Here is a 13,549-nt window from a genome sequence, read left to right as displayed (position 1 = left end):
CTCATAGCAAGACCCCATCTCTATAAAAATTTTTTTAAAAAAGAGCTGGGTGCGGTGGTGGGTACTAGCTGGGTAGCTGAAGTGGGAGGATGACTTGAGGCTAGGAGTCCCGGGGTTGCAGTGAGCTATGATTGCACCACTGCACTCCAACCTGGGCAACATAGTGAAACTGTCTCTCTCTCTCTCTCAAAAAAAAAAAAAAAAAAGCATGAAAATTAAAACAAGCAGCTTTCATTTTTTTCTTTATTGAGTTAAGCATAGTAATGATTTAAAAGGGGGCAATGAGAGTCGGTATAATGCTATAAACTGGGACACTTCTATTCTCTTCAGTTACACTTTAATAAGAGTTAACAGAAACTCTAAAAATCAGTTTGACAATATGTACCAACATCTAAAAAGATGCTATATCCTTTTTCCTGGCAATCTCATTTCAAGGAATCTAGCTTAGAAAACAATAATCAAATATATAACAAAATAATTATGTGAGTGATGATGATTAACAATGAAAAATGTCAGGAAAATGACTATTATGTCAATTATTTTTTAAAAATGTAATACCCTAGGAAATGGGATACAGAATTCTATGTATTAATAGAACGATACAATATTTTTTGCTTTCTTAAATGTTTTTCTAATTTCTAAAGTTTACACACTTTTTCATATCTATCTCTTATGAATAGAAAAGTTTGGTATAACATTTATGTATCCTGTGTATTCCCAAAATAAAAGGAAAATGACTAGATGATTCATTTACTGAGAGCTCAGACACACAAAATGCTTGTTTTAATGTCAGAATCATACCAATTGTCAACCAGCATGAATCAAATCTGGTGTGTGACTCTCTAATTATTTACACCTACATAATAACCACCAGATGCTCACTGCGACACAAGAGTTAGCTTTAGTACTGAGAGCATTTGTATGTAAATGAAATAGATATTGATACAGTACACCCAGGCCACTGGTTTAACTGTTTTTAATGGAACTAATTCATATGAAAGTCAAGCAACAAAAATTTACCACATTTCCTTACAAAATAGATGGCGAGCTATTTGACTAGAATGGTTAAATCAACAAGTATCACCACATATGACTGCTTTTTTTCAAGTGATCAAATTACAGGAAGCATTATGGCTCTTAGAATGGTGCACAGAGCCTACTGTTGTCGCTGACTCATACTAGGTCCTCATGGATAGTTCTTGAATCAATGTTTTAATAATTTATTAATGTCTATCAAATTCTTATCACATTTTTTGCTATTTTGACTTTTAAGCAAGTACTTCCAACATTAAAATGCCTTAGTCTGTGCTACTAATACACTCTGAGATTAGTTCTTGTCAGCCTGGTATGAGAATTATAATGCAATAGAAATTAATGAAACCCAAGTTTGAACCCTTGCATATTATTCGAATCATATTTTTTCATAGATTTCCCTTTTCCTCCAAGGACCCTGTCTCCACAAACTTTGAGGTGAAAATCAAGGAGGAATGCTTTCCTTCTAAATATCTTCGATATTATTCGACAGTGCTTATTAAGTTTCCAGTGAGCCCCAGAGACATTGTGCCGTAGGGTCTTTCAGAGCAGATGGACACATTCAAGTCAGCTATAAAGTTGTGTTCCACGTGCTACCATCAGCGTAGCCCATGTGTCTTATGGAAATACTTGAGAAGAGTGTCTGCTCTGGGCAGCAGACACCACTGACAGTAATGGACGCTGTGGTTCTGCCTGAATACAAATTGTTTCCTTCTTCTGAAAATAGCACCTTGATTCTCTTTGGGACCATTATTGAATGCATGGACTTTCAAACTACACTGCCATGTTTGAATCTCAACTCTGTGAGATCACAGACAAGTTACTTAACATCTCTGTGCATGCTGCTAGTCATCTGTAAAATGGGGATATTATGAGGATGAACTGAGCAATGAATCACAAAAGCAATTAGAACAGTGCCTGACACATCATAAGCCCTACAAATTATCTGTTAGATAAATAGACAAATCTTCTCTCCTGCATTCTGTCCCCATGAGATTCTCTGCACTCCCTTGGCCAAGAAGTGGCACTTGATCTAAGTCAAATCCAGTCAGGCTCATTGTTAATAAACATCCTTGTCACACGTATCCTGGTATGTAAGTCTAATTATTATTCTTTAGGGTAGATTCTCTGAAATGAGATGGCTGGGTGACATATAAAAATTGTTAAGATTCTAGTACATATTGTCAAACTGCTTTTTTTTCTTTTTTCTTTAATTTTTATTTTTCCTTATTTCTTCTAAAAAAATAAACGGGATGCATGTGCAGAACATGTGGGTTTGTTACATAAGTATACGTGTGCCATGCTGGTTTGCTGCACCTATTGACCCATCCTCTAAATGAGGGGAGTCAAACTGCTTTTTTAGGGAGTTTCTATTACTTTTAGAAAGTAACTGGAGTACATTGAAAAGAAACATTTTGACAGTGAAGCCCTAGAGAACTTCTTCATTAGTTTCTGCTACCTAAAGCCTTAGAGTTGCCGGCTCCTGTATTTCATATAAAAGAAACGAGTATTTCTCTTCTTATGAGAAGGTTGAATACTTTTAAATACGTTTAAGGGTCCTTTGTATGTCTTTCTTTTTATTTACTTATTTCGTATCTTTGATAGTTTATTATTGGGTTGTGGATGTTTATCTTATCTTATAGAAGATTAGCTTTTTTTTTTTTTGTCTATGAAATGAAATGACTGACACCCTTCCATGCAGAAGATTTATATTTTCTACATAACCAAATTGATCAATCTATTTTATGGCTTCTGGATTTTGAGTCATCATTAAGTTCTTCTGCACTTTAGATAGGTAATGTAGTTTCTCCATGTTTAGTTAAGTACTTTCACATGTACATTCTTGACTTATTTATTCTACAATTCTACAATCATTAATTATACTAATTTATGCTGGATTATGATGCTAGCCCAGATGGATATATTTATAAAAAACTCTCTTCAATGTTATCTTCTAGTGTTTTTATGATTCATTCATTTTTGCTTCAATCATTGATCAATTTGTGATATATTTTGGTGCACAGTGGCAATGCACTAGACTTATGCCATTAATTATTTTAGGAAGCATATGCTCAAGAATCCAGAGCTCTAGGTAGAAAGTATTTTTACTTCCTGTATTGAGGTATTTATTCTGGCACTACTTAGTAAAAAAAACTATCCTCTCACTGATGAACTGTCATAGCATTTTTATTTCCAAAAGCAGTTGACTATAAACATAAATGTTAATTTCTGGTCTCTCAATTGTTTTCCATTTTTCCATATTGCCATTTTTCTGCCAAAACTACACTCTCTTGATTTTTAAATTGCAGCTCCACGGTAAGTTTCAAAACCGGATGGTATCTGCCCTTCCACATTTTCTTCTTTTTCAAAATTGTGTGTGATCTCTTAAGTTTTTTGAACTCTCATATAAACTTTAGGATCAGATTAAGAATTTCTGCCAAAAAAAATTCTCCTAGAATTCTGATAGTGATTGTGAATTCATAGAAGTATTTAGAAAGAATTACCATTCAACCAATATTTACTCTTCTATCAATGAACATAAAGTATCTCTCCATTTATTTTGATCCTGTTCAATTTCTCTAAGCAATGATGCCTTATTTTGCTAAGTCTATTCCTAAGTACTTAACTTTTTTATCCTATTGAAGATACAAATATTTTACTCTCTCTCTCTGTGTGTGTGTGTGTGTGTGTGAGAGAGAGAGAGAGAGACGGTCTCACTCTGTCACCCAGGCTGGAGTGCAGTGGCACAATCCCAGCTCACTGCAGCCTCCATCTCCCAGGCTCAAGTGATCCTCCCACCTCAGCCTCTTGCGTAGCTGGGACTACAGGTGCAAACAACCAAGCCTCACTAATTTTTTGATATTTGGTAGAGATGACGTCTCAGTATGCTGCTCAGGCTAGTCTCAAACTCCTGGGCTCAAGTAATTCTCTTGCCTTGGCCTCCCAGTGTTGAGATGACGGGCGTGAACCACAGTGCCAAGCCTGAAATTTTTTACTTTTCTATTTCAAATTCAAATTTTACATTTCAATTTCAAAATTTCAAATTGTTCATTGCTAGTATATAAAAGTTCAATGACTTTTTGGTATCTTTTGGCTTTGTTAAACTCATTCATTAGCTCTACTAATTGAATTGTGTATTCCTCAGGATTTTCTAAATACAGAATCATGTCATTTATAAAAAGACAGTTTTGCTTCCTCCTTACAAGTCTGCCCTCTTTTCAGTAATTTTATTTTTCTCACAGCAGTGTGTAGAACATCCATTCTATTCAACTTTGTTGAATAGAAGTGTGAGAGTGGGCATCCTTGCCTTGTACCCATTTTTAGGAAGAAGCATTTAGTCTTTCACAATTAAGTTTGATCTAAACTGTAAGTTCTTATGGATTGTTTATATCAGGTTGAAGAAAATTCTTTCCATTTGTAGTTTCTTGAGACTTATTATCATTGTTAGGTATTACATTTTCTCAAAAAGTTTTTCTATATCTACAAAATGATCAGGTTAAATCTTTTTCTTCATTCTATTAATATTATAGAAATGCCATATAATAATGACATACAATATTTTTAGGTGTTGCCGAATTCAGTTTGCCAAAAATTTAATAAGAATGTTTGTATTTATATTCATGATAAATATTGGTGTGAAGTTTTATTTTCTTACGATGCTTTTCTCTGGTGTTGGTGATAGAGTAGTACTGGTTTTATAGAATGAGTTGGGAAGTGCCCCTTCCTCTATTTTTTGAAAGAGTTTATGAAGGATTTTTCTTATCTCTACTTTAAATATTTGATAGATCACACCAGTGAAGGCTTATATGCCTGTCTTCTTTTATGGAAAAAATTTTAATTACTATGGTAATGTCTTATTATAGTTAACTCGGGTTTTCTATTTCCTTTTGAATCAGTTTTGATAATTTACATCTAAGTTTTATTTTATGTAAATTATCTAATTTTATGGCATATAGTTTTGCACAATATTATACTTAATTCTTTTAATTTCTTTGTATTTGTTAATAATGTTCCCTTTTTATTACTGATATTGGTAATGTGTTCCTTTTGTTTACTTTTTGTCAGTATAGCTAAGGGTGACTCAATTTTATTTTTGATCTCAAAAAAGCAACTTGGTTTCTTTTATTACTGTTACCACTTTCCTGTTTATTTCTTTTGTTATCCTTCTAATGTTAAATATTTTCTTTCTAGTTTTGTTTGGTTCGATTTCCACTTGTTTTATTAGTTCCTTAAGGTGGAAGCTTAAATCATTGATTCTAGAACTTTCTGATTTTCTTTAGTTGTTTTTTGCTATTAATGTCCCTCTAACCATTGCTTAACTGAACCCCATAAATTCTGCTAGACAGTACTTTCATTTTTGTTAATTTCAGTATTTTCCTAAAATTCCCTTCTGGATTATTTAAAAGTATGTTGTTAAATTTCCAAATATTTGAAAAAGTGGCTATTTCTACGATTTCTGTTTGTTGATTATCTCTAATTCCATTGTGGTAAGATAACAAATTTATAGGACAAAAATACCTTTAAAATGTTTTGAAGCTTATTTTGTGACCCAGAATGTGCTCTATCTTGGCGAATTCCCCATATGTGCCTGAAAATAATATCTATCTTCAGTAGTTACACGAAAGGGTTTATATATGACAATTAGGTCAAATTGTTTTATAGTCCTGTTCAAGTCTTTAAACGTGCTGAATTTCTATCTTTCTTATTAATCACTGAAAGTAATTCACTGAATTCTTTCACCAGTTATTGTTGAATGGTTGATATATCATTTCAATTTGCTAGTTTGTTGTTTCATGTGTTTGGGATTCTCTTGCTAGATGTGTATACACATTATAGTTGTTATGTATGATTCTCTTGCTAGATGTGTATACACATTATAGTTGTTATGTATTTCTGATGTACTTAAATTTCCCTCTACAAATTGCCCCCTACATATTTAGGGACTAAAAAAAATTCAGTCAATCTATGTCTTTGAATGCAAAGTGTTTTTGGTAGAAATTATAGAATCAGGTTTTAAAAAAAATCTAATCTGGCAGTCTGGTTTTTCACTAAAGAGTCTTTACATCTATTATCATTTGTACATAGTTAAAATTTTATTTGCCAATTTGCTTTCCATTTGAATGCTACCTTTTTTTATTTTTTTATTCCTCTCTTACTGTTTTGTTTTAGATTACATAAATATGGCTTTACTTCTGTTATTTCTTAATATATTATTTTGAGGGTTCTTTTTTTGTAGTTGTTGTAGGCATAATATTCCTCTAAACCTACTTCAAAATAATACTAATTTAAATCCATTAAATATAGAAACTGCTTCACTATATGTCCCTTTTCTACCTTCTCCTTTTTGTTATTTTCCTGTATATGATAAACCCCTGAAACCGTTTAAAATTGTAATTTAAAAAAAATCATAAGAAGATATGTGGCTACCTTATTAAGAATGATTTGGCTATTTTCCAGAACTCCCTGTTAAATCCTTGGATAGTCCTGTATTCTACATCTCACCTCCAATCGACCTGCAATCTCAGCCAAATGAAGCCTATTCTCCCATGATGGGTAACTTCCTATTTTCAAAGCCAGCCACACCTTGACTGAACTAAGGCTCTGACAGAGCTGGCAGGTGGGATGGAGGATGGGAGCAGCCTTACTCAAAAATGTCTCAGATGACCACATTTAATACCAGAAGTTTGGTAGTTTTCATGAATAAACCCTTCTCTCTTCTATGCCTTTGGTTAAATAGCAGGTTGCTGAAATGATTTTTTTTTAATCATCTTATCCAGATTTATTGTTGCTTTTTTGGGAATAGGATTTGTTGACCTTCTCACTCTGTCACACTGGAAATTGCTCTCTGGACATGTTTTATTGTTAAAAGACACTTCTAAAAATACAATACAACCTAAAGATCTTAACTGTTCTCTTGACAAAATTTCTGCATTGCCTGTCAAGTTAAGCCTAGACTCTCCTGCCCAAGTTCATGGCTCATTTGTTCGGCCCCAGGCTGCCTTTAAAGCCTGTCCCTGACCTTGAGTGTGGCTTGGCGGAATAGCCTACTCAACATTTTCCTTTCCTCTCCAAAATGCTTCCTTTTCTCTTACTAACCTAGACAACTCTCTGTTCCACCACATGGACACTTCTTAGAGACTCTGTTATTAGTCACTTTTATACAGAGTATATTCCGCCACAGTGAGATAGTATCTTTTTTAAAGCAGAGGCTATGCATTATATATCTTCTTTGTTTCAAATGAGTCTAATTCAGATCCTTAAGCAGGAAAAGCATCACTGAATATTTGTTTCATAAAATAAGGAATAAAAACATGATATATTTCCCTCTGAGGGACAGTAATTAGCATCAGGCAGAATAAGAGAAATGCTGAAAAAAGAGATCTTAAGAAAGAAATTCGGTGGAGCCAAGATGGCCAAATAGGAACAGCTCCGGTCTACAGCTCCCAGCGTGAGCGACACAGAAGACAGGTGATTTCCGCATTTCCATCTGAGGTACCAGGTTCATCTCACTAGGGAGTGCCAGACAGTGGGCGCAAGACAGTGGGTGCAGCGCACCCTGCACGAGCTGAAGCAGGGTGACGCATTGCCTCACTCGGGAAGCTCAAGGGGTCAGGGAGTTCCCTTTCCTAGTCAAAGAAAGGGGTGACAGACGGCACCTGGAAATTCGGGTCACTCCCACCCTAATACTGCGCTTTCCCTACAGGCTTAAAAAACGGCACACCAGAAGATTATATCCCACACCTGGCTCGGAGGGTCCTACGCCCATGGAGTCTCCCTGACTGCTAGCACAGCAGTCTGAGATCAAACTGCAAGGCGGCAGCGAGGCTGGGGGAGGGGCGCCCGCCATTGCCCAGGCTCCCTTAGGTAAACAAAGCAGCAGGGAAGCTCCAACTGGGTGGAGCCCACCACAGCTCAAGGAGGCCTGCCTGCCTCTGTAGGCTCCACCTCTGGGGGCAGGGCACAGACAAACAAAAAGACAGCAGTAACCTCTGCAGACTTAAATGTCCCTGTCTGACAGCTTTGAAGAGAGCAGTGGTTCTCACAGCATGCAGCTGGAGATCTGAGAACAGGCAGACTGCCTCCTCAAGTGGGTCCCTGACCCCTGGGCAGCTTAACTGGGAGGCACCCCCTAGTAGGGGCAGACTGACACCTCACACGGCCGGGTACTCCTCTGAGACAAAACTTCCAGAGGAACAATCAGGCAGCAGCATTTGTGGGTCACCAAAATCTGCTGTTCTACAGCCACCGCTGTTCTGCAGCCACCGCTGCTGACACCTAGGCAAAAAGGGTCTGGAGTGGACCTCTAGCAAACTTTAACAGACCTGCAGCTGAGGGTCCTGTCTGTTTGTTAGAAGGAAAACTAACAAAGAGAAAGGACATCAACACCAAAACCCATCTGTACGTCACCATCATCAAAGACAAAAAGTAGGTAAAACCACAAAGATGGGGAAAAAACAGAGCAGAAAAACTGGAAACTCTAAAAAGCAGAGCGCCTCTCCTCCTCCAAAGGAACGCAGCGCCTCACCAGCAACGGAACAAAGCTGGACGGAGAACGACTTTGACAAGTTGAGAGAAGAAGGCTTCAGACGATCAAACAACTCCGAGCTACAGGAGGAAATTCAAACCAATGGCAAAGAAGTTAGAAACCTTGAAAAAAAATTAGACGAATGGATAACTAGAATACCCAATGCAGAAAAGTCCTTAAAGGAGCTGATGGAGCTGAAAGCCAACGCTGGAGAACTATGTGAAGAACGGAGAAGCCTCAGGAGTCGATGCCATCAACTGGAAGAAAGGGTATCAGTGATGGAAGATGAAATGAATGAAATGAAGCAAGAAGGGAAGTTTAGAGAAAAAAGAATAAAAAGAAACAAACAAAGTCTCCAAGAAATATGGGACTATGTGAAAAGACCAAATCTACGTCTGATTGGTATACCTGAAAGTGACGGGGAGAATGGAGCCAAGTTGGAAAACACTCTGCAGGATATTATGCAGGAGAACTTCCCCAATCTAGCAAGGCAGGGCAACATTCAGATTCAAGACATACAGAGAATGCAACGAAGATACTCCTCGAGAAGAGCAACTCCAAGACACATAACTGTCAGATTCACCAAAGTTGAAATGAAGGAAAAAATGTTAAGGGCAGCCAGAGAGAAAGGTCGGGTTACCCACAAAGGGAAGCCCATCAGATTAACAGCAGATCTCTTGGCAGAAACTCTACAAGCCAGAAGAGAGTGGGGGCCAACAGTCAACATTCTTAAAGAAAAGAATTTTCAACCCAGAATTTCATATCCAGCCAAACTAAGCTTCAGAAGTGAAGGAGAAATAAAATACTTTACAGACAAGCAAATGCTGAGAGATTTTGTCACCACCAGGCCTGCCATAAAAGAGCTCCTGAAGGAAGCACTAAACATGGAAAGGAACAACCGGTACCAGCCACTGCAAAATCATGCCAAAATGTAAAGACCATCAAGGCTAGGAAGAAACTGCATCAACTAACGAGGAAAATAACCAGCTAACATCATAATGACAGGATCAAATTCACACATAACAATATTAACTTTAAATGTAAATGGGCTAAATGCTCCAATTAAAAGACGCAGACTGGCAAATTGGATAAAGAGTCAAGACCCATCAGTGTGCTGTATTCAGGAAACCCATCTCACGTGCAGAGACACACATAAGCTCAAAATAAAAGGATGGAGGAAGATCTACCAAGCAAATGGAAAACAAAAAAAGGCAGGGGTTGCAATCCTAGTCTCTGATAAAACAGACTTTAAACCAACAAAGATCAAAAGAGACAAAGAAGGCCATTACATAATGGTAAAGGGATCAATTCAACAAGAAGAGCTAACTCTCCTAAATATATATGCACCCAATACAGGAGCACCCAGATTCATAAAGCAAGTCCTGAGTGACCTACAAAGAGACTTAGACTCCCACACAATAATAATGGGAGGCATTAACACCCCACTGTCAACATTAGACAGATCAACGAGACAGAAAGTTAACAAGCATACCCAGGAATTGAACTCAGCTCTGCACCAAGCGGACCTAACAGACATCTACAGAACTCTCCACCCCAAATCAACAGTATATACATTTTCTTCAGCACCATACCACACCTATTCCAAAATTGACCACATAGTTGGAACTAAAGCTCTCCTCAGCAAATGTAAAAGAGCAGAAATTACAACAAACTGTCTCTCAGACCACAGTGCAATCAAACTAGAACTCAGGATTAAGAAACTCACTCAAAACCGCTCAACTACATGGAAACTGATCAACCTGCTCCTGAATGACTGTTGGGTACATAACGAAAGGAAGGCAGAAATAAAGATGTTCTTTGAAACCAACGAGAACAAAGACACAACATACCAGAATCTCTGGGACACTGCTTTGAATGTTCAAAGCAGTGTGTAGAGGGAAATTTATAGCACTAAATGCCCACAAGAGAAAGCAGGAAAGATCCAAAATGGACACCCTAACATCACAATTAAAAGAACTAGAAAAGCAAGAGCAAACACATTCAAAAGCTAGCAGAAGGCAAGAAATAACTAAAATCTGAGCAGAACTGAAGGAAATAGACACAAAAAACCCTCCAAAAAATTAATGAATCCAGGAGCTGCTTTTTTCAAAAGATCAACAAAATTGATATACTGCTAGCAAGACTAATAAAGAAGAAAAGAGAGAAGAATCACATAGATACAATACAAAATGATAAAGGGGATATCACCACCGATCCCACAGAAATACAAACTACCATCAGAGAATACTACAAACACCTCTATGCAAATAAACTAGAAAATCTAGAAGAAATGGATAAATTCCTCAACACATACACCCTCCCAGGACTAAACCAGGAAGAAGTTGAATCTCTGAATAGACCAATAACAGGCTCTGAAATTGAGGCAATAATCAATAGCTTACCAATCAAAAAAAGTCCAGGACCAGATGGATTCACAGCCGAATTCTACCAGATGTACAAGGAGGGAGGTGGTACCATTCCTTCTGAAACTATTCCAATCCATAGAAAAAGAGGGAATCCTCCCTAACTCGTTTTATGAGGCCAGCATCATCCTGACACCAAAGCCTGGTAGAGACACAACCAAAAAAGAGAATTTTAGACCAATATCCTTGATGAACATTGATGCAAAAATCCTCAATAAAATACTGGCAAACCGAATCCAGCAGCACATCAAAAAGCTTATCCACCATGCTCAAGTGGGCTTCATCCCTGGGATGGAAGGCTGGTTCAATATACGCAAATCAATAAATGTAATCCAGCATATAAACAGAACCAAAGACAAAAACCACATGATTATTTCAATAGATGCAGAAAAGGCCTTTGATAAAATTCAACAACCCTTCATGCTAAAAACTCTCAATAAATTAGGTATTGATGGGGCATATTTCAAAATAATAAGAGCTATCTATGACAAGCCCACAGCCAATATCATACTGAATGGGCAAAAACTGGAAGCATTCCCTTTGAAAACTGGCACAAGACAGGGATGCCCTCTCTCACCACTCCTATTCAACATAGTGTTGGAAGTTCTGGCCAGGGCAATTAGGCAGGAGAAGGAAATAAAGGGTATTCAATTAGGAAAAGAGGAAGTCAAATTGTCCCTGTTTGCAGATGACATGATTGTATATCTAGAAAACCCCATTGTCTCAGCCCAAAATCTCCTTAAGCTGATAAGCAACTTCAGCAAAGTCTCAGGATACAAAATCAATGTACAAAAATCACAAGCATTCTTATACACCAATAACAGACAGAGAGCCAAATCATGAGTGAACTCCCATTCACAATTGCTTCAAAGAGAATAAAACACCTGGGAATCCAACTTACAAGGGATGTGAAGGACCTCTTCAAGGAGAACTGCAAACCACTGCTCAATGAAATAAAAGAGGATACAAACAAATGGAAGAACATTCCATGCTCATGGGTAGGAAGAATCAATATTGTGAAAATGGCCATACTGCCCAAGGTAATTTATAGATTCAATGCCATCCCCATCAAGCTACCAAGAACTTTCTTCACAGAATTGGAAGAAACTACTTTAAAGTTCATATGGAACCAAAAAAGAGCCCCCATGGCCAAGTAAATCCTAAGCCAAAAGAACAAAGCTGGAGGCATCAAGCTACCTGGCTTCAAACTACACTACAAGGCTACAGTAACCAAAACAGCATGGTACTGGCACCAAAACAGAGATATAGATCAATGGAACAGAACAGAGCCCTCAGAAATAATGCTGCATATCTACAACCATCTGATCTTTGACAAACCTGACAAAAACAAGCAATGGGGAAAGGATTCCCTATTTAATAAATGGTGCTGGGAAAACTGGCTAGCCATATGTAGAAAGCTGAAACTGGATCCCTTCCTTACACCTTACACAAAAATTAATTCAAGATGGATTAAAGACTTAAACGTTAGACCTAAAACCATAAAAACCCTAGAAGAAAACCTAGGCAATACCATTCAGGACATAGGCATGGGCAAGGACTTCATGTCTAAAACACCAAAAGCAATGGCAACAAAAGCCAAAATTGACAAATGGGATCTAATTAAACTAAAGAGCTCCTGCACAAAAAAAGAAACTACCATCAGAGTGAACAGGCAACCTACAAAATGGGAGAAAATTTTCACAACCTACTCATATGACAAAGGGCTAATATCCAGAATCTACAATGAACTCAAACAAATTCACAAGAAAAAAACAAACAACCCCATCAAAACGTGGGTGAAGGATATGAACAGACACTTCTCAAAAGAAGACATTTATGCAGCCAAAAAACACATGAAAAAATGCTCACCATCACTGGCCATCAGAGAAATGCAAATCAAAAGCACAATGAGATACCATCTCACACCAGTTTGAATGGCGATCATTAAAAAGTGAGGAAACAACAGGTGCTGGAGAGGATATGGAGAAATAGGAACACTTTTACACTGTTGGTGGGACTCTAAACTAGTTCAACCATTGTGGAAGTGAGTGTGGTGATTCTTCAGGGATCTAGAACTAGAAATACCATTTGACCCAGCCATCCCATTACTGGGTATATACCCAAAGGATTATAAATCATGCTGCTATAAAGACACATGCACATGTATGTTTATTGCGGCACTATTCACAATAGGAAAGACTTGGAACCAACCCAAATGTCCAACAATGATAGACTGGATTAAGAAAATGTGTCACATATACACCATGGAATACTATGCAGCTATAAAAAATGATGAGTTCATGTCCTTTGTAGGGACAAGGATGAAACTGGAAACCATCATTCTCAGCAAACTATGGCAAGGACAAAAAACCAAACACCTCATGTTCTCACTCATAGGTGGGAATTGAACAATTAGAACACATGGACACAGGAAGGGGAACATCACACTCTGGGGACTGTTGTGGGGTAGGGGGAGGGGGGACGGATAGCATTAGGAGATATACCTAATGTTAAATGACGAGTTAATGGGTACAGCACACCAACATGGCACATGTATACATATGTAAGA

At 37.5% G+C, this 13,549-nt stretch overlaps 2 long non-coding RNA genes across 4 annotated transcripts in view; one reads left to right on the top strand and one right to left on the bottom strand.

Annotated features, from left to right (window-relative positions):
• LOC134808481 (uncharacterized) overlaps window positions 1-13,549 on the bottom strand; it is a 140,190-nt gene that overhangs the window by 9,422 nt on the left and 117,219 nt on the right. The window lies entirely within an intron of this gene.
• The window catches only part of LOC104002448 (uncharacterized), a 185,608-nt gene that overhangs the window by 98,017 nt on the left and 74,042 nt on the right, over window positions 1-13,549 (top strand). The gene's annotated exons all lie outside the window — the stretch shown is intronic.

Source organism: Pan troglodytes, chromosome 16 (genome assembly GCF_028858775.2).
Source record: "Pan troglodytes isolate AG18354 chromosome 16, NHGRI_mPanTro3-v2.0_pri, whole genome shotgun sequence".
Classification (NCBI taxonomy): Eukaryota; Metazoa; Chordata; class Mammalia; order Primates; family Hominidae; genus Pan; species Pan troglodytes.
This window is presented reverse-complemented; position numbering and strand designations above follow the sequence as displayed.